The following is a 27,646-nucleotide window of genomic DNA, read 5'->3' as shown; positions in this document are numbered from 1 at the left end:
CAGCAGTAAAGGAACAACCACCTGGGGCAGCGTCTGCCATTCCCGTATCGCAGATCTTCCGCTGGATGAAGATCCAAGAGCCTGGAAAGCACGTTCTGAAATCTCAGGGATTTGTGCTTCTATTTACCAGTATGCTCTTACAGTAATGAGCGTTACACTAGTTACTGTCTACTACCCGCATGGGAATTTCAAATTATTATATTATATTAACTGTTTTCATCAAACGTGCCCGTTTCACCGATCTTACGCCGTACGGTTACGATCATCAAACTATACATGAAAAGCTGACTAATATAATAAGAGGAACTTGTAAGGGACGCTCTTGGAATGTATGACGAAAATACTACAAAAGCATTCAGTACTTGTTTCCTTGCAACTAAGGCAAAAACTGTATTATATAGCTGTATGGCGACTCTAAAACTTGCTCGTGGATTTCTTAATTTTCTACACTCTGAAATTTCATTTAACATATTTGTGTTTAAGTACCAATATCATGTAAATAAAAAGGGGAAGAAAACCGGTACTTTGAACCCTGAAGCTGCTACCTGCAATGTCTAACAAAAAAAATTGTATTGTATGATTGTACTTTTACAGACAAGATGTGAAGCTAATGTTCTCTCGTACGTCTAAATTTCTAAATAGCTCCACTACTTCGAGTGAAATTCTTCGTGGTAAACCTAGAATTACTTAAGTAAACTCGAAAATGGCTCCTTTAGCAGGCCATAACTAATTTACTTCTCTCACTCTTGTTCAACTGCAGCAGTAGTTAGAACTTAATGACCACAATGTCAGCGAGATATAAAAATCTAACTGTAGTTTTCTTCTAAGAATAATCAAAGCATAAAATGCCGTCCAAAGCATTTATTCTTATATCAGTCTTCGCATTTACGAATTTTCCAGTCAATAAAGAGTTGCTCTGCACGGTTATTATTGATAATCATCTAAATGATGGCCATTTAAACATTTACAAAGCGGTAAATAGTCATAGACACAACATTTATCCTGGAATAAAATTCACAATCATGAAGTAAGTATGTGCTTAAACTCAGAGCACCACATGCCACTTGTTCTGGTACTACAATTTCAGAAGAACAAAAATAAAGTAATTCGCATTTACAGACATTTACAAATTTACAGGTCCAGTGTGTCAGGGATGGAACAGTTTGTCGGCGAAGGAAGCTAAGGAAGTCTTTACTGAACAACGAATTCGGCTGTATGAGGGGCGTACAAAATGTTTTCGTTCGAAAGCCAGACTACCCCATTTCCTACATGTCGGTGCTTACATATTCGCATCGTTGTCGCACTGGGTTGCATATACGCTGCAGCAGTGTGCTGCAACTTAAACTTTTTGATCACCCCTTATACAACGAGGTGACAAGTCATGGGCTGACTCCGTATATCGTGTTGGACTTCCTTTTGTCCAGCGTAGTGCAGGAGCTCGACGTGGTATGGTGTCAACAAGTCGCTGGAAGTCCCCTGCAGATATGTTGAACCATGCTGCCTCTATAGCCGTCTACAATTGCGAACTTGTTGCCTGTGCAGAATTTTGCTCACGAAGTGACGTTTCGATTATGCCCCATAAATGTTCGATAGGATTCACGTATGGTGATCTGGGTGGCCAAACCACTCTCTCGATTTGTCCAGAATGTTCTTCGATTCAGTCGCGAACAATTGTGGCCCAGTGACATGGCGCATTGTCATCCATAATAAATCCATTGTTGTTTGGGAACATGAAGGTCATGAACTAGCCGAACGTAACCATTGCCAGTCAAAGATCGGTTTAGCTGGACCAGAGGACCAGCCATTCCACGTAAACACGGCCCCCATCATCATGGAACGACAACCAGATTGCACAGTGTCTTGTTGACAACTTGGGGCCGTGGCTTCGTGGGTTCTGTGTCACAGTCGAACCCTACCATCAGCTCTTACCAACTAAAATAAGGACTCATCTGACCAGGCCACGGTTTTCCAGTAGTCTAAGGTCTAACTGATATGGTCAGGAGCCCAGGAGAGGCACTGCAGGCGATGCCTTGCTGTTAGCAAAGACACTCGTGTCGGTCGTCTGCTGCCGTGAGGTAACGCCACACTGTCGTAACGGATACTTTCGTCGTACGTCCCACATTAATTTCTGCGATTATTTCACGCTGTTTTTCTTGTCTGTTAGCACTGACAACTGAACGCAAACTCCGCTGTTGTCAGTCGTTAAGTGGAGGCCATTTGTCACTACGTTGTCCGTTGTGAGAGGTAATGCCTTAAATTTGGTATTTTTTACACACTCTTGAGACCGTGAAACTAAGGTTATTGATTTCCCTAACAATTTCCCAAATGGTGTGTTCCATGCATCTAGCTTCGACTACCATTCCGCGTTCTAAGTGTTAATTCCCGTCGTCAGGCCATAGTCACGTCCACACCTTTTCACATGAATCGCCCGAGTGCAAATAAAAGCTCTGCAAATGCACTGCGCTGTTGTACAGTGTGTACGCGATACTACCACCATTTGTATACGTGCCAATGTTCAAATGTGTGTGAATTCCTAAGGGACCAAACTGCTAAGGTCATCGGTCACAAGTCCTACACATTACTTAAACTAAAATATGCTAAGGACAACACACACATCCATGCCCGAAGGAGGACTCGAACCTCCGGTCGGAGGGGCCACGCAGTCCGTCACATGGCGCCTCAAACCACGCGACCACTCCGCGTGGCTGTATACGTGCATAATGCTATCCCATCACCTCACCTCAGTGTATATGTCACCTCAGTGTATCCGTCACCTCAGTGTATGTGTCACCTCAGTGTATATCAGGTAGTATATACAGGGACGTCTATTGATAGTGACCGGGCCAAATCTCACGAAATAAGCATCAAACGAAAAATCTACAAAGAACGAAAAACGTCTAGCTTGAAGGGGGAAACCAGATGGCGCTATGTTTGGCCCGCTAGATGGCATTGCCATAGGTCAAACGGGTATCAACTGCGTTTTTTCAAAATAGGAACCCCATTTTTATTACATATTCATGTATTACGTAATGAAATATGAATGTTTTAGTGGAGCACTTTTTTTCGCTTTGTGATAGATGGTACTGTAATAGTCACAAACGTGTAAGTGCGTGGTATCACGTAACAATCCGCCAGTGCGGACAGTATTTGCTTCGTGATACACTACCCGTGTTAAAATGGACCGTTTACCAATTGCGGAGAAGGCCGATATCGTGTTGATGTATGGCTATCGTGATCAAAATGCAGAACGGGCGTGCGCTATGTACGCTGCTCGGTATCCTGGACGACATCATCCAAGTGTCCGGACCGTTCGCCGAATAGTTACGTTATTTAAGGAAACAGGAAGAGTTCAGCCACATGTGAAACGTCAACCACGACCTGCTACAAATGATGATGCCCAAGTAGATGTTTTAGCTGCTGACGCGGCTAATCTGCCCATCAGTAGCAGACAAACTGCGCGAGAATCGGGAATCTCTAAAACGTCGGTGTTGAGAATGCTACATCAACATCGATTGCACCCGTACCATCTTTCTATGCACCAGGAATTGCATGGCGACGACTTTGAACGTCGTGTACACTCCTGCCACTGGGCACAAGAGAAATTACGAGACGATGACAGATTTTTTGCACGCGTTATGTTTAGAGACGAAGCGTCATTCACCAACAGCGGTAACGTAAACCGCCATAACATGCATTATTGGGCAACGGAAAATCCACGATGGCTGCGACAAGTGGAACATTACCGACCTTGGCGGGTTAATGTATGGAGTGGCATTATGAGAGGAAGGATAATTGGCCCCCATTTTTTCGATGGCAATCAAAATGGTGCAATGTATGCTGATTTCCTACGTAATGTTCTAGCGATGTTACTACAAGATATTTCACTGCATGACAGAATGGCGATGTACTTACAACATGATGTATGTCCGGCACATAGCTCGCGTGCGGTTGAAGCGGTATTGAATAGCATATTTCATGACAGGTGGATTGGTCGTCGAAGCACCATACCATGGCCCGCACGTTCACCGGATCTGACGTCCCCGGATTTCTTTCTGTGGAGAAAGTTGAAGGATGTTTGCTATCGTAGTCCACCGACAACGCCTGAAAACAAGCGTCAGCGCATTGTCAATGCATGTGCGAACATTACGGAAGGTAAACTACTCGCTGTTAGAGGAATGTCGTTACACGTATTGCCAAATGCATTGAGGTTAACGGACATCATTTTTAGCATTTATTGCATTAATGTGGTATTTACAGGTAATCATGCTGTTCCAACGTACCTATGTTCTATATTTTAATTTAAAAAATTTACCTGTTACTAGCTGTTCGTCTAAAATTATGAGCCATATGTTTGTCACTATTACAGCGCCATCTGTCACAAAGCGAAAACTGTGGTCCAACTAAAACATTCATATTTCTTTACGTACTACACGAATATGAAATAAAAAAATGGGGGTTCCTATTTTTTAAAAAACGCAGCTGATATCCGTTTGACCCATGGCAGCGCCATCTAACGGGCCAACCATAGTGCCATCTGGTTTCAACCTTCAAGCTAGACAATTTTCGTTCCTTGTAGTTTTTTATTTTGACGCTTATTTCGTAGATATTTGGCCCGTTCGCGATCAATGGACCCTGTATAGAATCGAGTATTTGATAGCTGGTAACGTATCAATTGGTGGACAGATTTAAAAACGTGGAGGAAGTAAAGAAAGGGTACCCCAAATATTTCCAGAATGAATAATTGTGTATGGATGCGGTTTTGGTTAAATTATAACAGGTAATATGACAAATTTTACGATGTACCTAAGTTATTTCTAATGTGTGTACGTGCGGAATTGAGACACTGCCTTCATTTTTAACAGAAGTATGCACTTTTTTCTGTGGGATTGGAAATACCTTTGGAAGAGAAGGTCGGCGTGACATGTGTGGAACGTGATGAATTAGTAGCAACACAACAGCACTCCACACAACACCATACATGGGTTGACAAAAAGGCGAAGCATTCCAAAGACATGGACGTATATCAGTGACACTTCATACACTTACACACCATCGTCGAGTACGTAATGATTAGATTTGCGAGTCACTTTGATCGGTAGAACGGTCAACAAAGCGCTTTATTTGTGTTATTGTTGTTAGCACATCTGATACAGCATACGAGTATATCGGGCGTGAAGAGCGTCATATCTTGAGTGACCGTTGTAAGTGTACTCGTACATGGAGATGCAGCTTCACGTGAGGTGGTGTTATCAGTATCTGACAAAGTTTGGCAGTGGAGTCATTGTCGGTCTCCATTCACCCGGATGGTCCATTCGTGCCTTATCCAGATTTCTGGGGCATTCGTATGTGGCCCATCTTTGGACTGTATGGGAACGTTAAAGGCAGGTAGATTCGTCATAGGGGTTCCGGTAGTGAACGTCTGGCCACAAGGGATAATCGCCGTATAATGCACCATTCACGTCATAGCCTTTTGACATCTGCGCCTTCCACTCAAGACAAGTGAACGATTCTTTCCTAAGGCTTTGGTTTGTTTGGTTGGAAGATCTCAGTGTCGGTTAGACTGTCAGAGAGAGCACACCACGAGTTTCTGCTACTAATAAGGCGAGTACATCTTTCGCTTGTTACCTATTTTTAGGAGCTTCAAACAGGAGCGACTTATTTTCAGTTATCTGTGTAGTTACTAGTTTATTTTTGTAATTTCTTGCGTGTTTGAGTGCTTACTAAGCACAACCTTTCTTTTCGATAACAGTGTAGTGTACAGTACCGCCGTTGTTATCGACGCTTGTAGTGACCCTCATATCGTACAGCCTTTTGTTTGTTTGGTTTGAACAGCTCAGTGTCGGTTAGACAGTCAGTGAGAGAGCACTTCGATTTCCCGTTGCTAATAAGACGAGTACATCGTTTTTTGCATATTTTTACGAGCTTCAAACAGGAGCGACTGCAATAATGCATAGTAACTGTGACTGTTGTGTACAGATGCGAGCTGAGTTGGCGACCCTTCGCTCACAGCTTCAGGCTGCGTTGGCTTCCGTCACACAACTTGAGTCTGCTGCCAAGGGTCGTCACTGTAGGGGATCGGACGCGGAGATGCGAGGGACGTCGAGCACGTCCCACGTGTCCTCCGATCGGTCCACTGCTATGACCGCCCCGGGTACTGCCTGCACTGAGGTTGACCCCTCACCCGTGGTCGAGTGGGGGGACCATTCCGAAGTGTGGCAGGCAGCGAAAAACTTTGAGGGTCCGATCGCAGTGCCTCCTCGGTTCGTTTCACGAACAGGTTTCGGGCGTTATGTGTGGCTGACGATGTCTCTGAGCCGGATGCAGTCTGGACGACTGTTCCAGAGTAAGTTTCTTGGCCCGCAAGGCCTGGGAATTCACAAAGGATGGGTTTGCTGGTAGTTGGGAGCTCCAACGTTATGCGCGTAATGTGGCCCCTTAGGAACATGGCTGCCAAGGGGGGGAAGGAAGCCAGTGTGCACTCCGTGTGCATTACGGGGGGGGGGGGGGGGAGTGTCATTCTGGCTGTGGAAAAGGTGCTTCTGGATGCCATGAAGAGAACGGGGTGCAGCCAACTGCAGGTGGTGGCTCATGTCGGTACCAATGACGTGTGTCGCTTTGGATCAGAAAAGATTCTGTCTGGTTTCGGGCGGCTAGCAGAAATGGTAAAGACTACCAGTCTCGATTCCGAGATTAAGGCGGAGCTCACCATCTGCAGCATCGTCGATAGAACCGACTGTGGTCCTTTGGTGCAGAGCCGAGTGGAGGGTCTGAATCAGAGGCTCAGGCGGTTTTGTGACCTTGTAGGCTGCAAATTCCTTGACTTGCTCCATCTGCTGGTGGGTTTCCGGGTTCCGCTTAATGGGTCAGGAGTCCACTACACACAGGAGGCAGCTACACGGGTAGCGGGGGCTGTATGGAAGGGACTGGCCTTTTTTTTAGGCTAGAGGGTCTCAGGGAACCACAGAAGGGGCTTCCGTGTAAAAGTGGGCAGGTAGTTGTAGAAACGATTGGTATTGTAAATTGTCGTAGCTGTTTTGGAAAGGAACCAGAGCTCCAAGCCCTAATAGAAAGCACTAAAGCTCAAATAGTTGTAGGTATAGAGAGCTGGCTAAAGCCGGAAATAAGTTCAGCCGAAATTTTTTCAAAAGATCTAACAGTGTTCAGAAAGGATGGATTAAATACAGTTGGTGGTGGAGTATTTATTGCTGTCAGAGGTACTTTGCCTTGAAGCAAAATTGAAGTAGATAGTTCGTGTGAAATAGTATGGGTAGAGGTTATACCTGGCAATCGGACTAAACTATTAAATGGGTCGTTTTACTGACCCCCCGACTCAGAAGATATAGTTGCTGAACAGTTCCAAGAAAACTTGAATCTCATTTCAAATAATTACCCCGCTCATACAATTACAGTTGGTGGTGATTTCAATCTACCCTCGATATGCTGGAAAAATTATACGTTTAAAGCCTGCGGCAGGCATAAAACGTCATCCGAAATTGTACTGAATGCTTTCTCAGAAAATTATTTTAAACAGTTAGTTCATGAGCCCACTCGAAGCGTAAATGGTTGCGAAAGCATACTTGATCTTTCAGCAACAAATAATCCTGGACAAATAGTGAGTGTTGTGACGAATACAGGGATTAGCGACCACAAGGCAGTTGCTGCTTGGTTGAATACCTTAACACCTACAACCATCAAAAAGAAACGCAAAGTATATCTATTTAAAAAAGCTGGTAAAAATGTTCTTAACGCCTTTTTAAGAGACAGTCTTCACTCCTTCCGATCTGATCATGTAAGTGTAGAAAAGTTGTGGAATGTTTTAAAGAGATAGTATCGGCAGCAATTGAGAGACATATACCACATAAATTAATAAGTGATGGTACTGATCCCCCATAGTACACAAAACGGGTCAGATCGTTGTTGCAGAAGCAACGAAAACAGCTTGCCGAATTTAAAAGAAGGCAAAATCCCCAAGATTGGCAAAGTTTTACAAAAGTTCGAAATAAAGTGCGTACTTCAGTGCGAGTTGCTTTTAATAATTTCCACAACGAAATTCTGTCTCAAAATCTGGCAGGAAACCTAAAGAGATTCTGATTTTACATAAAGCACACCAGCGACAAGACGCAATCAATACCTTCACTGCGCGATAACAACGGTGAAGTCACTGATGACAGCGCCACTAAACCAGAGTTGTTAAACACGGTTTTCCGAAACTCCTTCACCAAAGAAGACGAAGCAAATATTCCTGAATTCCAATCAAGAAAAAGTGCCAAGATGAGAAACATAGAAGTTGATGATATCCTCGGTGTAACAAAGTAGCTTAAATCAATTAATAAAGGCAAGGCCTCTGGTCAAGATTGTATACCAGTCAGGTTCCTCTCAGAGTATGCTCATAAAATAGCTCCATATTTAGCAATTATATACAACCACTCGCTCACAGAATCGATCTGAAGTAGGGTTTTGGAACATATACTGTTTTCGAACATTGTGAAGTACACCACGAAGAGCCGGCCGGTGTTGCCGAGCGGTTCTAGGCGCTTCAGTCTGGAACCGCGCGATCGCTAAGGTCGCAGGTTCGAATCCTACCTCGGGCAGGGGTGTGTGTGATGTCCTTAGGTTAGTTAGGTTTAAGTAGTTCTAGGGGACTGATGTCCTCAGATGTTAAGTCCTATAGTGCTCAGAGTCATTTGCCACCACGAAGAAAACGATTTATTGACACATAGTCAGCACGGATTCAGAAAATATCGTTTTTGTGTAACACAACTAGCTCTTTATACTCATGAAGTAATAAGTGCTATCGACAGGGGATGTCAAATTGATTTCATATTTTTAGATTTCCAGAAGGCTTTAGACACTGTTCCTCACAAGCGTCTTCTAACCAAATTGCGTGCCTACGGAGTATCGCCTCAGTTGTGCGACTGGATTCGTGATTTCCTGTCAGAAAGATCACAGTTCGTAGTAACAGACGGAAAGACATCGAGTAAAAGAGAAATAATATCCGGCGTTCCCCAAGGAAGACCCTCTATTCTTCCTGATCTATAAAGACATAGGAGACAATCTAAGTAGCCGTGTTAGATTGTTTGCAGATGACACTGTCATTTATCGTCTTGTAAAGTCATCAGATGATCAAAACGACTTGCAAAATGATTTAGATAAGATATCCGTATGTTGCGAAAAGTGGCAATAGACCATGAATAAAGAAAAGTATGAAGTCATTCACGTGAGTACTAAAAGAAATCAGCTAAATTTCGATTACGCGGTAAGTCACACAAATCTGAAGGCTGTAAATTCAGCTAAATGCCTAGGGATTACAATTACAAATAATCTAAATTGGAACGATCTCATAGATAATATTGTGGGTAGAGCAAACCAAAGACTGCGATTCATTGGCAGAACACTTAGAAGGTGTAACAGGTCTACTAAAGAGACTGCTTACACTACGCTTGTCCGCCCTATTCAGGAGTATTGCTGTGCAGTGTGGGATCCGCATCAGGTGGGATTGACGGATGACATCGAAAAAGTACAAAGGAAGGCAGCTGGTTTTGTATTATCGCGGAATAGGGGAGATAGTGTCACAGACATAATATGTAGATTGGAGTGGCAGTCATTAAAACAAAGGCGTTTTTCATTGTGACGGGATCTTCTCATGAAATGTCAATCACGAGTTTCCTCCTCCGAGTGCGAAAACATTCAATTGGCACCCATCTACATAGGGAGAAATGATCATCACGATAAAATAAGAGAAATCAGGGCTCGCACAGAAAAATTTAAGTTCTCGTTTTTCCCGCGTACCGTTCGAGAGTGGAACGGTAGAGCGACATCTTGAAGGTGGTTCATTGAACCCTCTGCCAGGCACTTAATTGTGAATAGCAGGGTAATCACGTAGATGTAGATGTAGATTGCAAGCAACATTCTGTGTCATCCCACACCGTTTGTAGGAAACTAACGGCAGGCGGACTTGGCGTTAACCATTCCATGCAGAGGCTGCTGTTAACATCACAACACTAACGGCTGTGTTTACAGTGGTGCATGACCGGGATGCGTTTACAGCTGATAAATTGTTATGTTGGACAGGCTCGTCGTTTTTACCACAGGCGTGATGTTGTGGAGAGTTATCAGGTATAGCTTCAGGTAACACTGAGGAAACACTGACGGCACAGCAGTACGTCGTGGCCATCCTACCTCCTCATATATTACCACTCATGTGACAGTATCGTCGTACCATTTTTCAACAGGACAAGGCTCGTCCACACATGTCAAGTATCTCTGTGAAGTATGTGCTTGATATTACAGTACCTCACGGACCGCTACCAGAGACGTCAATCGATAGGACATGTTGGGACCAGCTTGGAATTCAACTCAGTCCCACTGCCAGTATTCAAGATATCAAGGAGTAATTATAACAGTTGTGGGCCAAAGTATCTCAGGACAGGATACAATGGTTTTGTGGCATCTTTCCCAATCAATCTAATGTATCCACTTAGGCCAAAGAGGTTGCAGTGTCATACTCATAAGTAGGCCGATACTCTGTATTTGACTTTACTGGATGAGAGGATATGTGATTATGGTTTGGTTTGGGAAAGGTGTCGCAAAGCCGTTGTATTCTTTCCTGAGGCAAGCCGCCGCACTACTGATCCTTAATATACTGTTACTGGCACTGGGACAGAGCTGATGTCCAAACAGGTCCCAAAGTATTCTATTGGAAATACATATGGGGTTGTTGCTAGCCAATAACACTCAGAAAATTTATAGGAGCATTTTCCATGTGTGGACGAGGATTATCCTGTTGAAAAGTGGCATCACGATATTGTCGCAGGAGAGGTAACACATGAGGGCGCAAAATGTTCGTAACGTCCGTCAAACATTACCAGACGAGACCCGATGGCTTCCGACACAATGCTGCAGAGAATAACACCGCCATGCGTCTCCAAAAATTGAAAGAATGGGACCTCTACCCATTCGCGGCTATATTCGCTGACGGTGGTCATCCGTAATAGAATCGCGATTCATTGCTGAACAGAGTATGACGACATTCATAATCATCATCATCATCATCATCAGTCAATCTATGCTTCCCGGTCATCGCACCACTCCAAAGTCACCGGTTTGTGTCGTAGTGTTAATGGAAGTGTACGCATGGGATGGTGATTCCCTAATCCAGCTGCTTGTACGCTCCTACAAATGATCCGGGATGTCCTGGATAGGGCTCATAACGCTGTCCCTACGTCTACACCTATTTGCATACTCCGCAAGCCACCACAGGTGCGTTGCGGAGTGTACCCTCTACCACTACTAGGTATCTCCTTTCCTGTTCCACATGAAAATACAGTGACGGAAACCGTCTCTCCAGGGATTCCGATATGAATTTCCGAACCATCTCCGTAACACTTACGTGTTGAAACTTAGCAGTAACAAATCTAGCAACCCACCTACGAATCGCTCCGATGTCTTCGTGTGGTGCGGATGCTGAACACTTGAGTAGTACTCAAGAATAAATCCCACTAGCGTCCTATATGAGGTCTCCTGTGCAGATGAATCACATGGTCCCAAAATTCTTTCAATAAACCGAAGTCGACCATTCGCCTTCACTGCCACAGTTCGCACATACTCGTCCCATTTCATATCGCTTAGCAACGTGACGCCCAGATATTTAAACTACCTGACTGTGTCAAGCAGGACACTACTATGCTGTATCCGAACATTAGTGTTTGTTTTTCCTACTCAGCAGCATTAACTTACATTATTTATTTGCAGTTTCTGCTACCAGTCACTTTTATTTTTTGCTTTATTTTTAATCTAACATAATACAACGCATTTCGAACACGTTCTGTTCATCTTCAGGCGTTCATACATATATACATACAGAGAAATGATACTTAAACTAGATAAACCTAGAACTCTTTGTCCATTGTTTGTTGCAGTAGTGACTGGTGAGCATTTGGGGGGGGGGGGGGGAGGAGTGGATGGCCATAAATCGAAGTCAGTGATGTCTTCTACTGGTTTCTTCCATTGTGGTTGACTATGTATGACATCACAGCCCGTATTCGATGCACATAATTTTGCATCATTTGTGTGTTGTGAAAATAGCGCGAAAGGCTTTTATGTGACAGTTGATCACTTACCATTTCATCACTTTGCAGCTTCACTTGCATCACTGGTGTAATGGCGGAGCTGTTGAGTAACATTACACATTACCACATTGTATTTTGTCACTGATTTCCGACATCCATGTAAACATTATGCACGTAACAAGCGATGGCGGATTTGTAGCATGTGAGTCAGTATCGATTATAGAGGTTTCGTATCGATCTTAAAGTACTCAGGACACGATCCATTACCATCTGTATAATTTTAATCTTAAAATGTGGATACAAACTGTACGATGATAATAACGTCAGCGATGCTCTGATGCATTTAATAGTGATTCAATTTTACAGTCAGGTCTAGTGCCTTTGCAGCTTCGGTAGTGCAAATGGATTCTGAATGGTTCAAATGGCTCTGAGCGCTATGGGACTTAACATCTTAGGTCATCAGTCCCCTAGAACTCAGAACTACTTAAACCTAACTAACCTAAGGACATCACACACATTCATGCCCGAGGCAGGATTCGAACCTGCGACCGTAGCAGTCCCGCTCCGGACTGCAGCGTCTAGAACCGCACGGCCACCGCGGCCGGCTGGCTTCTGAAGTACATACTTGGTGCCATATTAAACTCATACTGAATTATTGCCTCCAAAAACATACTGTTCAGTCCATGTGATTTTCGCTTATCTCACATACTGTACGGCGACTTATAAATTGCAATTCAATATTCTCTATACTTTCGGTAGATCCTATATCGTTACGGTCGCAGGTTCGAATCCTGCGTTGGCCATAGATGCGTGTGATGTCCTTAGGTTAGTTAGGTTTAAGTAGTTCTAAGTCTAGGGGACTGATGACCTCAGATGTTAAGTCCCATAGTGCTTAGAGCCATAGAGCCTACATAGCTATTTTTTAAAGCTAGATATGTGAATGTATGATTGTTTTCTTTTTAACCCACGACACAAACAGAGGGGTGTCGTAAGTTTAAAGTGTTACCTATGTAACTGTCTATGGCATGATAGTTCCCAAAAGTAAGTCCGACTTTTTATTTGAAAGCTGGTTTAATTGAGGTGGTTCTTAGCTACGTTCCATGAATGCCTGTTCAGCCTTTCAAATTTCATCAACCAAATTCAGTAAAAATGTTTTCCACCAGCTCTCTCTCATGACATATGCTATATAAGAGCTACATTAAGTTATGTAGTACCGTAATGTAGAGCTCAAACAGATCTAAATAAAAGACCACGAGAACATATGTTTATCTGCCATGGTTGACCAACAATGATTATTCTTGTGTTTTGAAGTCGACCATTTCAGCACCTACAAAACTGAGAAATGGTTTATTGTGACCTAAATGTAAAAGGTTAACTTGTGATCTCGAAGAACTTTTTGTTTTCCTTTTTGATGTCTGCAATACAGTATTAAATCATTGTGTCTTATTAGTTAAGGCAGCCTATTGCAAGAGAGCGCAATCTCAGCCCACTTTCTTCCGACTTGACTCAGAATTATCGCCACTTCTTACTGCTTACGTTACGTAAACTAGCTACATGTACACTAAAACATAGTCAACGGATATATATGTGAATTAAAAAAAGGAAACACGTAAATCGCATAAGTGAAAAAGATCTCGCGTCGCAATTTCGCCTTTGGTCGCGGAATGTATCTGTGTGAATGTGGGGATAGAGTGTCCATTTGGTGGTGGCAAGTTCAAAAATGGTTCAAATGGCCGTGAGCACTATGGGACTTAACTTCTGAGGTCATCAGTCCCATAGAACTTAGAACTACTTAAACCTGATTAACTTAAGGACATTACACACATCCATGCCCGAGGCAGGATTCGAACCTGCGACCGTAGCGGTCACGCAGTTCCAGACTGTAGCGCCTAGAACCGCTCGGCGTGGTGGCAAGTTCCTGTCGAACTGCTGAGGTCACTACTTACTCTAACTTTGACTTACGCCAAGGATAACACACACACCCATGCCCGAGGGAGGCCTCGAAGCTCCGACGGTGCGACAAGGGGGGGGGGGGGGGGGTGGGGGAGGGGGGGGGGGGGAGCCGCGCGAACCGTGGCGACGCCCGAGACCACGCGGCTATCTCGAGCGACTAGAGTGTCTATCATAACCGTGTCTATTAGTAAAATGTAAAGTTCAAAAAGCATAAAATAAAATTTAAATAAAAAATTTAGAAAAGGTACACAAAAAACCTTGAAAAAATAAGAAATAATATGTATTAGTATGTATTGGCTCTTTAAATTTAATAAAAGTAGTAATATTTAGATCCAAACGTCATCGCGTCGGATATCGCTAAGTAAATAAAATAAAAATAAAGTACATCTTAAAATGATAAAATATGAAATTTAAATACAAGTAAGCTGCAAGTACACTATCATCAAATCACTGCATGACATAACATAGATTAACGCAAGAAACGAAATTCGAACATAATTATGTAATAATATGACTAAAATAAATGGGTAATCTATTCCTTAACAATGTTAGGTTGTTTGAAGACGGATTGGTTTTCATATTTTATATTACTAATTATAAGTGCACTAGCTATTTTGGCGTGCGAATGCCAGACGCGCGGGACTGGAGGATGCCGTCATACAGAAGAGCCTTATACCCAGCAATAACGAAAGTATGCTGCTCTAGAAACAATAGCTGCTCTCAACTTATTTTTTTTATTTCTGTAGCTGTCTCCCGACGCGATGACGTTGGGAACAAAATAACAATTTTTATATGTTAAACATAAAGAGGCAATACGTATATTTTTAATCTTTACAGGCTTTTTGTGTACTTTTTTAAATTTCTAATTTAAGTTTTATTTCGGTAAAATTATGCACCACCTGTAAGCTAACAGCTGTCGCTACGGCTCGTTGAAAATATCTGACTACTGTTACGACTACTACTACTACTACTAATAATAATAATAATAATAATAATAAGTTAACGTTCCAATTGGATAGACTGACAATCGGCAGCGGTATTTTTTGCAAGACCGGTCTGTAGTAAAGTGAGTGAAGTTTTGAAAATATGCACGACAACGAAGTTATATGAAGCCCTCCGCCTTTTTGTTTGCGACAGAGATCAGGACGTAAAATAAATATTCAATTGTTAGGTCACAAAGCATCTAACCCCATTTCATGCGTCTCTTCGCCCCAGTGACGTAGCGATGTTGACCAAGGCGGTGAACACAAAAATGAAAAGTCGATAGCTGTTTTACTGCTTCAAAAATGATGGTAGGTAGGGCATGCGTTTGATATCCGGCGGAACTCGCCACTATTATGTACAGAGAACCTACATTCGCATTTCAGAGGCCGGGATTTCAAATAACTTTTGCTGTAGAACTGGAGCGTACTCCAGAAAACACGAGGAGCGAGGCAGCTCTTTACGAGCCGTCTGTCCACTTCAGATTGCAGGATTTGCATTCGCTCTAGTCGGGGAGCCAGTATTTCATGGAGAGACCGTCTGCTGCCGACACAGGGCTAAATACCGCTCCGGATGCCGCAGTAGTCTTCATTCTCTCAGTTGGCGACGAAAACTAATGCAGTAGTCGGGGATTCAATGGATTGCCAATCATTAAACTACAGCTGAAGGACCTACTCTGGTGGCTCGTATTTGTTTTTGGAAACTGGTACATGCTCTTACACCACTGTCGTCTTGTACTGTAGAAACAGATGAGTACGAAAAATATTACAAAGCTTTATGCGAAAGCCATAGCTTTTCTCTAAGACAAATAATTGTCTCGCTACGTTACAAGAATTTAATTGACTGCCAATACCGAATGGGGCCATTTAAGTGAAGTTATCTATACTCCTAAGATGAGAACAGAGCATAAAAAAGTTAAACTTACATGAAATCTCATATCCATTAAGTTTTTGGGTGCAGGTGCAACTGCTTGAATTCATTTGCGTGTATTTCACTTGTATACATTTCGGTTACTTTTGGAGTAAAAGGAGACAGTCACCCTACGTTGAAGATGGTTCCTAATTATACGATCGAAACACGAATGGAAGAACACAAAAATACGATTCACAGAACACTAACTTTCTAGTTTCTCAGGATACTACTAGTTCATTCAGATTTACCGTGGGATGAAATGTGCCATTACTCGTATCCCTTAGATCATGTTATTGTAAGAGACTTGGAGAATTCAGCTGGACAATGTGTCTTCCTCGAATTTTATGAGGTACATTTGGTCTTCCAATATTTTGACAAACTTTAATCGACGCTCCCAGCAAGCTGGCTCAGTGATAAAACACTGGAATAGCATTAGAGAGGGCGACGGTTCAAATCCCCGTCCATTCATACACGTTTAGCTATCTTGTGATTCCCCTAAATCTATTAAAGCGAAGATATAGTTCATCTGAATGGATACGGCCGATTTCCTTCTCAATCTTTGCTTAATCTGTGCTTGAGATCTGTCTTTAAAGACTTCGTAGTCGACGGGACGTTAAACCCTAATATCCCATTTTTTCCTTTCTTTTCCTTCCATCGATACATCTGTTTTAAGGAAAATTTGCTAACATTCTTTGTGGTGATATTGAAAAATACATTGAGCCACTCGGGCATTTTCATTTCTCCCTTTAGACGAATTTCATGTCATTCATACAACCATTCATAACGCTGTAAGTGTAGTTGTAACTAATGGAAGTTTCCCCGCGAAACAAAGTGAGATACTCTCCAAAAAAAGAGTAGAAGTTATGCGATTGTTGTTGATTGTGTAAAAGGACGACGCTGAAAGAATTGTATAGTGTTAGTGCTGTGTTACCGTTCATCCAAAATTATGATCACTTACTGTCTGAAAAATGATGAATTAGTGACTTTCAGAATGGTACTACACGGAACCGAAGGATGAAAAGATCCAAATGTCAAGAAGAAAAAGAATTTTTATTTGAAAATTTTAGTTTTGTGTCGAAGAAAAGTTTTAATTTCGCTCAACTATTCAGATAGGATTGAACTGTTATTCTTTGTCAGCTAAACAACGAGGTCATGAGCGTCCATTTTCATTACAGAAGAGGTTACAAAACTTGGGTAGTAAGACTGCTACATGCTTAAAGTTAGTACCAGAGTGTGATACGTGCATTGATTTGGGTGTAAAAAGTTCCCGAAAATACAATCTACGGAGTGGTGCATAGGTATGGAAGCATATTTCTAAAAAATCAGGTTGATAAAAAATAATTTGAAGTTGTGAATCAGTATGAGATGGGGAGGGAGCTAACATGTCAATCAACTGTATGACCATTATGGTAGCCGCCATATTTGATCCAACTCGCAACTTTCAAATGGAAAGGGACCATGTGATTTGTCAAACAGACAGTGTTACAAGAGAAAAAGAATGGTATCTTTCATTTGATCGTAGCATTTTTGTTCTTGAGTTATGACAGACGTTTCTTCATTACATGGGTCATGAAAACTGTTGGCGTTAGCACAAGATGAACGCACTGAGGACATCTTGATATCAGGAGAGAGGAAAACACGTATTATCCCTAAGGATTTCAACCACGGCCACCTGGACAGACCACCGATTACTCATGGTGCGGTGTTGAAACTTCTCGCGAAATTCTAGGGTAATGGCTTTGTAGCAGACAAATCTAAACCAGGACCATCGAAAATAGTTAAGGATGAAACATCATCGCTGTTCTGGTGTCGTTCAGAGAGCGTCTAGAGCTCAGTATTCGCGTATCCGGCAGGAAACTGGTGTCAACAGTACATCGGTGACGAGAATTTTGGCCATACGTACCTTCCCATCCAGTTTGCCCGGAGATGGGTACGTGCCAGAAGTCGGGTGGAGTGGTCGCCACGTTCCCAGGATTTAGGACCATTAGATTCCTTTGTGTGGGACTAGCGACGGCAGTTGTATATGTGTTGAACAGAAACTTGGCACACCTGCGAGAGCGGATTGTTGATGCTTGTGCTGGCACCCACGAGCGTTTGTTGTTTGAAGTCAATGAGAAACGGGTGAGCGGATAACAATTGCCTTAGAAGGTGCTGGACAACTAATCGATTGCGTTCTGTAGCCTTTATGTGCTATCACAAGTATTTGCCTTGTTCTGTACAAAATGTGACATAAACCAAGAATGAAAAAAGCTACCCTCAATGAAAGGCATCACTGTATTTTTATCACGTAATTTTCTATCTGTCTGGTATGTCGCATGACCCCCTTCCCATTCGAAAATTACGAATTGCTTCCAAGGTGGCGACTTCCAAAATGACCGCCATGTTGGTAGCTTAGCCTCACAGGCTTTTCCCCTCTTCCATCTGGTACTACTTTAACTTAAATTTCTGGTTATTCGCCTACATTTAATTTATATGGGTGGTTCCTCACCTGTAGAGTACATTGTATATTGTGCTTCAATAGAGTGTAACGGATCACACAAATTAAAATAAAAAAAAATAGATCCCATGCAACCATGAGTGAATTGTGACGTAGTAGTTGAGAAAACTGTGTCACTCCTTACTGAATCACGTTGACTCACAGTGGAAAACGTAATCCTAGATACACGGTTTAATTTTCTACTGCGACATTGTCACATATCGCTATGCTATTGTTATTATTTTGTGAGCACTGGGCCTGTGTGCTTGAGAGAAAAGCTTCGTGTTTTCGTGGTGGGGTACTGCTCTGTCACTGTGGTCTCAGGATCCTTTCGTTAGCAGAAGCCGACCAGTAAATAGCATAACCCTCCCCCCCCCCCCCCCCCCGCCACCTCCAAGCAGACGGGCAATTTTCCCAGAAGTGAGTCATCAGTCATCAGTCTTCTGACTGGTTTGATGCGGCCCACCAAGAATTTTTCTCCTGTGCCAACCTCTTCATCTCAGAGTAGCACTTGCGACCTACGTTCTCAATTATTTGCTGGATGTATTCTTTTTGTCTTCCTCTACAGTTTTTGCCCTCTACAGCTCCCTCTAGTACCGTGGAAGTCAGTGTCTGATGTCTTAACAGATGTCCTATAATCCTGAAACTTCCTGGCAGATTAAAACTGTGTGCCCGACCGAGACTCGAACTCGGGACTCCCGAGTTCGAGTCTCGGTCGGGCACACAGTTTTAATCTGCCAGGAAGTTTCATATCAGCGCACACTCCGCTGCAGAGTGAAAATCTCATTCTGGAAACATCCCCCAGGCTGTGGCTAAGCCATGTCTCCGCAATATCCTTTCTTTCAGGAGTGCTAGTTCTGCAGGTTCGCAGGAGAGCTTCTGTAAAGTTTGGAAGGTAGGAGACGAGGTACTGGCAGAAGTAAAGCTGTGAGTACCGAGCGTGGGTCGTGCTTCGGTAGCTCAGTTGGTAGAGCACTTGCCCGCGAAAGGCAAAGGTTCCCGAGTTCGAGTCTCGGTCGGGCACACAGTTTTAATCTGCCAGGAAGTTTCATATCAGCGCACACTCCGCTGCAGAGTGAAAATCTCATTCTGGAAACATCCCCCAGGCTGTGGCTAAGCCATGTCTCCGCAATATCCTTTCTTTCAGGAGTGCTAGTTCTGCAAGGTTCGCAGGAGAGCTTCTGTAAAGTTTGGAAGGTAGGAGACGAGGTACTGGCAGAAGTAAAGCTGTGAGTACCGAGCGTGGGTCGTGCTTCGGTAGCTCAGTTGGTAGAGCACTTGCCCGCGAAAGGCAAAGGTCCCGAGTTCGAGTCTCGGTCGGGAACACAGTTTTAATCTGCCAGGAAGTTTCATATCAGCGCACACTCCGCTGCAGAGTGAAAATCTCATTCTGGTCCTATAATCCTGTTCCTTCTGCGTGTCAGTGTTTTCCTTATATTCCTTTGCTCTTCGATTCTGCACAGAACCTCCTCACTCCTTACCTTATCAGTCCACCTAATTTTCAATATTCGTCTGTAACACCACATCTCAAATGCTTCGATTCTCTTTTGTTCCGGTTTTCCCAGAGACCATATTTTCACTGCCATACTGTACTCCAAACGTATATCCTCAGCAATTTCTTCGTCAAATTAAGGACTATGTTTGATACTAGTAGACTTCTCTTGGCCAGGAATGCCCTTTTTGCCAGTGCTAGTCTGGTTTTGGTGTCCTCCTTACTCCGTTCGTCATTGGTTATTTTGCTGCCTAGGTAGTAGAATTTCTTAACTACATCTACTTCGTGACCATCAATCCTGATGTTAAGTTTCTCGCTGTACTCATTTCTAAAACTTCTCAGTACTACCGTCTTTCTTCGATTTACTCTCAGTCCATATTCGGTATTAATTAGACCATTTCATTCATCATGTCATGTAATTCTTCCTGACTTTTCACTCAGGATTACAATGTGTTCAGCGAATCGAATCATTGATATCCTTTCACCTTGAATTTTAATTCCACTCGTGAACATTTCTTTTATTTCTGTCATTGCTTCTTCGATGTACGATTTGAAAAGTATGGGCGAAGACTGCATTCTAGTCTTACACCCTTTTTAATACAAGCATTTCGTTCTTGGTCGTCCACTCCACTCTTATTATTCTCTCTCGACTCTTGTACATATTGTATACTACCCGTCTTTCCCTATGGCTTTACGCTTATTTTTCTTAGAATTTAGAACATCTTGCACCATTTTACATTGTCGAACGCTCTTTCCAGATCGGCAAATCCTATGAACGTGTCTTGATTTTTCTTTAGTCTTGCTTCCATTATCAACCGCAGTGTCAGAATTTCTTTCTGGTGCCTGTATCTTTCTTAAAGCCAAACTGATGGTCATCTCAAACATCCTCAATTTTCTTTTCCATTCTTTTGTATGTTATTCTTGTAAGCAACTTGTATAATAATTACGTTTCACATTTTTGCCTTTTCTGTGTGTACATAAAAGCCAATTCGGCACCACCTTCCCAGCGTGAGAATGATGATTGCTTTTTCTCCATTGTTTGATTATCGAATCAAACCAAGTCGCCCGGCGCCACACTGGGTTTAAAGGTTCTCACCAATCGCGAGAACACTGCTTAGGCTGGTATGAACCTCATGTTCATTAGTTTGCCTTTTTTACGCCAAGAGTGGGAAGTTCCCGCTGCGGCAGAGCTTTAAGTCATCCCCTCCATCTAGAGTTTTTTTGAGAGTGGAGGGCTGTGAACGTGGATACTTCGCGTGTCATCTCCAGGTTTTGTTGAGACGGAGTCGTCTTCGGACGCCATCTGGTGCTGACTGGCACATGTTATCTGATCTGGAGAAACCTAAGTGTAACAAATTGTGGTTGCTCGATCAGTAAAATTTCAGTAGCGCGATGAATATTCTGAGCAATTTGTTACTTCCTTACTCTGAGACAAAATGTTAGTCGCTTAGTTTGGTTTCAATATACGGCACTTGCTGTATTGTTAACTCTGATTTCGCGAGCCGCGCATATGATCAGATATGATTGCGCTTCTTCCATAGAGCCTTCCACATAATTTACTACCTCCCCACATTATTAGAGTCATTTTGTGATTTGATTTGAATTTTAGAGAACTTTACTTTCTGTTAGTTTTACAGTAATTTATGTCAACCTTTACCACAAATAAATAACTGTTAATCTCAGTCCTGAATTAAATGTCAAGATCTCTAAGTGTCCTACGACTCTTCCACGGTTAGGCAACCCACAAATAACAAATATAACTTGTAGCACACCCAATTTGTTGCCATGATTATGGTGTTGTTTTCACTGCGCACAGTGGGGAAATTCAACGATCAGCCGTCAAATAAAAGAACGAACATAGTACTCGTTTGTGTTGTATTATCAAAGATTTTGATTTATGACGAGCATCGCACATGCGCTTACCGAGTAAGATCTGGGACGCACCAGACGCTGCTCTCACTATTATGGAATTATGCAGCAAATTCGGTCTTTTTCATACCTTTAAAACGACCAGGTATGTTAGCGAACATGTTTCTTATAACCATGTGCGAAAATAAACACTTCACTGAACAGGACTGATAACAAGAATACCTGATTGGCATTTAGTCGCTGACACTTTCATATCTTTATAAATAGATCCAAAGCCATAGCAACATGAGTGGCGTTGGGAAAATTGTGTTCCAATATATATATATTCCTTTTCCTTTTACTTTCGAAAATTGTGCACCGGTAGTGACTGGTATATCGGTTTCTGAATTACAAATTTCTTTAATTTTCTTGAAGATGTGTTGTATTTCTGGACTTTTCTTGGAAAGTGTGCTCTCTATCTCGCAACAGCAATGCTTCACTTGTATCGGCGGGCATTCCATTTGGAGGAGCATTTAATGACATTGTCACGCATACTATAGGAACCCATCACAAGCGAGCAGCTCGTTTTTTTTTCTCTACTTCCGATATTAGTCGTCTCTGATAAGGGCCACAGACCGACATGCAGGGCTGAAGAATTGTTATTTCCTTCATAGTGAAGATAGAATTGACGCGGCCGTAGTTCAGCACTTGGAATATCAGTGTACCACCTCTGCGCAGTTGAAATGTTCTTAATAGCACAACAGATATCAAAACGCTTTCATTCCATCTTCAGATGTTAAAGCACTATAAATAATTTACCCAAACACAACACAACCTACATACAAGTATGTGGGCCGTGACTGCATAAGATGACTGGCCACCGTCTTTAATAGACTGAGTTTCCAAACCATAAGCGCGATAATAGTCACGTCTTAACTGCTTCCACGTAATTAAAGTGCTCTCTTCTGTTGGTGTCATGGGCACTATTATGAACTGGAAAATCGACCTATCGAAATGTGCTGTCCAGATATTTGTGAACTAAGCGCCTCGTAGCTGTATGTAAATTGATTTGTGCGTGAGCGATAATATAAGACGGAACGAACACATTCCTCAACTGAATTAAGAAAGACATTTCAGTAGAAACACAGAGATGATCTCTTGATAACATATTCCAAACTGAAAATCGGTTCTATGACGGTTTTGAAAAGCTGTTACATCTCTCTCTCTTTCCCCCGAAATGAATTTACACGCAATATGCTACATGTGTTGGTGTTGGGTAGCAACTGTTAATTTCTGCATTCACTTCTTTCCCTCTGCAGAAATTTCTGCATTTCATTACAATTTTCTGCCCTTTAGACTTCCTTACGTTCGACAGTATCGTCAACGAAGAGCCTCATAGAGCCGCCACCGCTATTCACCTGGCAGTTTATATACGTCATGAACTGTAACGATGCTATAACAGTCTCTTGAGATACCACCGCAGATTCTATCACACCTGGCCATACCTCCCTAACGATATCTCTCTACTGAGAATAGGGTAAAATGAAATTTCGCGAGAAGGTAGCTTCCTTCTGGTAATACAGCTCACTTTAATACCCGTTACGTGTCAGTGTGAGAGCCAGTAAGGCTCTTACCCTCATATGAGAACTACGCTTCCTAGGAATGACTTCCCGTTTCGGAGCGTTAGAAATATCTCTGCAGATTTCAACATTCACTGCACACTCTTCTATTAACGCAGTGATTGCTCTGACTGAGATGTTAACTTTGAAGAACCGCACAGGAGGAAGTCAGAACGATTTAGATTCAAATGTGATAAAAAATAACTACTACTATTTAAATGCGGTTAACGCTTTGACACTCCCAAATCATCTAACGTTATCCTGTGGAAGACCAACGCAACGTGGTCAGTATGAGATGTATCACAGTACATAAGGAGTTGTGGTGAAGTGGAACTTTAGACTTAGAGAAAGTAAGCCTCAAATTCATTTCGTAACTTATACAAGTGATCTAATGTATTTTCTGAATGAAGACAGTGAGCCCGGCGATTACATCGCTGAATGAAGCCACCTTCTGTTGTAATGTGAAACCTTTTTATGCTTCTTCGCAAATTTCATGATTCTAGGTCAACGAGAAGTATGCTGAAGATTTTGATGAGTGAATTAGCGAGTATCAAAATACACTCCTGGAAATGGAAAAAAGAACACATTGACACCGGTGTGTCAGACCCACCATACTTGCTCCGGACACTGCGAGAGGGCTGTACAAGCAATGATCACACGCACGGCACAGCGGACACACCAGGAACCGCGGTGTTGGCCGTCGAATGGCGCTAGCTGCGCAGCATTTGTGCACCGCCGCCGTCAGTGTCAGCCAGTTTGCCGTGGCATACGGAGCTCCATCGCAGTCTTTAACACTGGTAGCATGCCGCGACAGCGTGGACGTGAACCGTATGTGCAGTTGACGGACTTTGAGCGAGGGCGTATAGTGGGCATGCGGGAGGCCGGGTGGACGTACCGCCGAATTGCTCAACACGTGGGGCGTGAGGTCTCCACAGTACATCGATGTTGTCGCCAGTGGTCGGCGGAAGGTGCACGTGCCCGTCGACCTGGGACCGGACCGCAGCGACGCACGGATGCACGCCAAGACCGTAGGATCCTACGCAGTGCCGTAGGGGACCGCACCGCCACTTCCCAGCAAATTAGGGACACTGTTGCTCCTGGGGTATCGGCGAGGACCATTCGCAACCGTCTCCATGAAGCTGGGCTACGGTCCCGCACACCGTTAGGCCGTCTTCCGCTCACGCCCCAACATCGTGCAGCCCGCCTCCAGTGGTGTCGCGACAGGCGTGAATGGAGGGACGAATGGAGACGTGTCGTCTTCAGGGATGAGAGTCGCTTCTGCCTTGGTGCCAATGATGGTCGTATGCGTGTTTGGCGCCGTGCAGGTGAGCGCCACAATCAGGACTGCATACGACCGAGGCACACAGGGCCAACACCCGGCATCATGGTGTGGGGAGCGATCTCCTACACTGGCCGTACACCACTGGTGATCGTCGAGGGGACACTGAATAGTGCACGGTACACCCAAACCGTCATCGAACCCATCGTTCTACCATTCCTAGACCGGCAAGGGAACTTGCTGTTCCAACAGGACAATGCACGTCCGCATGTATCCCGTGCCACCCAACGTGCTCTAGAAGGTGTAAGTCAACTACCCTGGCCAGCAAGATCTCCGGATCTGTCCCCCATTGAGCATGTTTGGGACTGGATGAAGCGTCGTCTCACGCGGTCTGCACGTCCAGCACGAACGCTGGTCCAACTGAGGCGCCAGGTGGAAATGGCATGGCAAGCCGTTCCACAGGACTACATCCAGCACCTCTACGATCGTCTCCATGGGAGAATAGCAGCGTGCATTGCTGCGAAAGGTGGATATACACTGTACTAGTGCCGACATTGTGCATGCTCTGTTGCCTGTGTCTATGTGCCTGTGGTTCTGTCAGTGTGATCATGTGATGTATCTGACCCCAGGAATGTGTCAAAGTTTCCCCTTCCTGGGACAATGAATTCACGGTGTTCTTATTTCAATTTCCAGGAGTGTATGTGACATAAATGTGTAGAACTTTTCGTTGCGCTGACTTAGAAACTTACATTTGTTACACCGCTAAGTGACTAGAGACCGTCGTATGTGACCAAATTTCAACCTGTTCTATCTACCTATTCCCTAGAAGGGGGCTTAACAGTCGGACTGACGGATGGTCAGATAACTAATGACAAAAAAATTCGTGTGATATGAGTACAAATAAACAATTTTCGAATTTTTTACTTTTTCTTTTACAGTGAAACCTTGCTTTTTGCCAATTTTCTTGATTGTAGATCGAAGGGACGTACCCTATAGACTTTGATGAGTGAATTTGCAAGTATCTGAATATGTGACATAAATGCACGTAACTGCTGATGTTACTGAGTTAGAAACTTCAATTTTGTACGCTTCTATGAGGCTGTAAAGCTTAATATGTGACATAAATTTCTACTTGATACGTATACCCGCTCGTGAGAAAAAGGGTTTTGAAGAGTCGGCCGGACGGCCAGAGAGGCAGACAGGCAAACAACAAAGTGATCGTGTAAGGGTTACATTTTTACCGATGTTGTTGTTGTTGTGGACTTCAGTCCAGAGGCTGGTCTACTCTATCCTGTGCAAGCTTCTTCATCTCCAAGTAACTGCTGCAGCCTACATCCTTCTGAATCTGTTTAGTGTATTCACCTCTTCGTCTTCCTCTACGATTTTTACCCTCCATGCTGCCCTCCAGTACTTTATTGGTGATCCCTTGATGCCTCAGAACATGTCCCACCAACCGATCCCTTTTTCAAGTTGTGCCACAAATTCCTCTTCTCCCCAATTCTGTTCAGTGCCTCCTCACTAGTTACTTGAACTACCCATCTAATTTTCAGCATTCTTCTGTACCACCACATTTCGAAAGCTTCTATCCCTTTCTTGTCTCAACTATTTATCGTCCATGTTTCACTTCCATACATGGCTACATTCCATACAAATCCTTTCAGAAACGACTTCCTGACACTTAAATCTATACTCGGTGTTAACAAATTTCTGTTCTTCGGAAACGCTTTCCTTGCCATTACCAGTCTACATTTTATATCCTCTCTACTTCGACCATCATCAGTTATTTTGCTCCCCAAATAGCAAAACTCCTTTACTACTTTAAGTGCCTCATTTTCTCATCTAGTTCCTTCAGTGTCACCTGATTTAATCTGACTACATTTCATTATCCTCGTTTTCTTTTGCTGATGTTCATGTTATAGCCTCCTCTCAAGACACTGTCCATTCCATTCAACTGCTGTTCTAGGTCCTTTGCTGTCTACGACAAAATTACAATGTCATCGGCAAACCTCAAGGTTTTTATTTCTTCTCCATTGATTTCAATTACTACTCCAAATATTTCTTTCGTTTCCTTTCCTGCTTGCTCGATATACAGATTGAATCACATTGGGCATAAGCTACAACACTGTCTCACTCCCTTCCCAAACACTGTTTCCCTTTCATGCCCCTCGACTCTTATAACTGCCATCTGGTTCCTGTACAAACTGTAAATAGCCTTTCGCTCCCTGTATTTTACTCCTGCCACCTTCAAAATTTGAAAGAGAGTACTCCAGTCAACATTGACAAAAGCTTCCTCTAAGTCTACAAATGTTAGAAACGTTGGTTTGGCTATCCTTAATCCAAATTCTAAGATAATTCGTAGGGTCAGTATTGCCTCACGTGTTCCAACATTTCTACGGAATCCAAACTGATCATCCCCTAGGTCGGCTTCTACCAGTTTTCCATTCGTCTGTATAGAATTCGTGTTACTGTTTTGCAGCCGTGACTTATTAAACTGATAGTTCCGCAATTTTCACACCTGTCAATACCTGCTTTCTTTGGGACTGGAATTATTATATCTTCTTGACGTCTGAGGATATTTCACCTGTCTCATACGTCTTGCTCACAAGATGGAAGAGTTTTGTCATGGTTGGCTCTCCCAAGGCTATCAGTAACTCTAATGGAATGTTGTCTACTCCCGGGGCCTTGTTTCGACTTAGGTCTTTAAGTGCTCTGTCAAACGCTTCACACAGTATCATATCTCCCATTTCATCTTCATCTACATCCTCTTCCATTTCCATAATATTGTCCTAAAGTTCATCGCCCTTCTATAGACCTATATTCTCCTTCCACCTTTCTGCTTTCCCTTCTTTGCTTAGAACTGGGTTTCCACCTAAGCTCTTGATATTTATACTAGTGGTTCTCTTTTCTCCAAAGTTCTCTTTAACTTTTCTGTAGGCAGTATCTATTTTACCCCTAGTTATATATGCCTCTACATCCTCAACATTTGTCCTATAGCCATCACTGCTTAGCCATTTTGCA

The 27,646-nt window shown here is 43.1% G+C and overlaps 1 non-coding gene across 1 annotated transcript; it reads left to right on the top strand.

Moving 5' to 3' along the window:
* Nucleotides 1-19,641: 19,641 nt before the first annotated feature.
* On the top strand, nt 19,642-19,716 carry Trnas-cga. The gene has a single exon. It is a non-coding gene; the product is annotated as a tRNA-Ser (tRNA).
* Nucleotides 19,717-27,646: the final 7,930 nt, after the last annotated feature.

This window comes from Schistocerca piceifrons, chromosome 1 (genome assembly GCF_021461385.2).
Source record: "Schistocerca piceifrons isolate TAMUIC-IGC-003096 chromosome 1, iqSchPice1.1, whole genome shotgun sequence".
NCBI classification, from domain to species: Eukaryota; Metazoa; Arthropoda; class Insecta; order Orthoptera; family Acrididae; genus Schistocerca; species Schistocerca piceifrons.
Note: the sequence above shows the minus strand (reverse complement) of the source record. Positions and strands in the feature narration are given on the sequence as shown.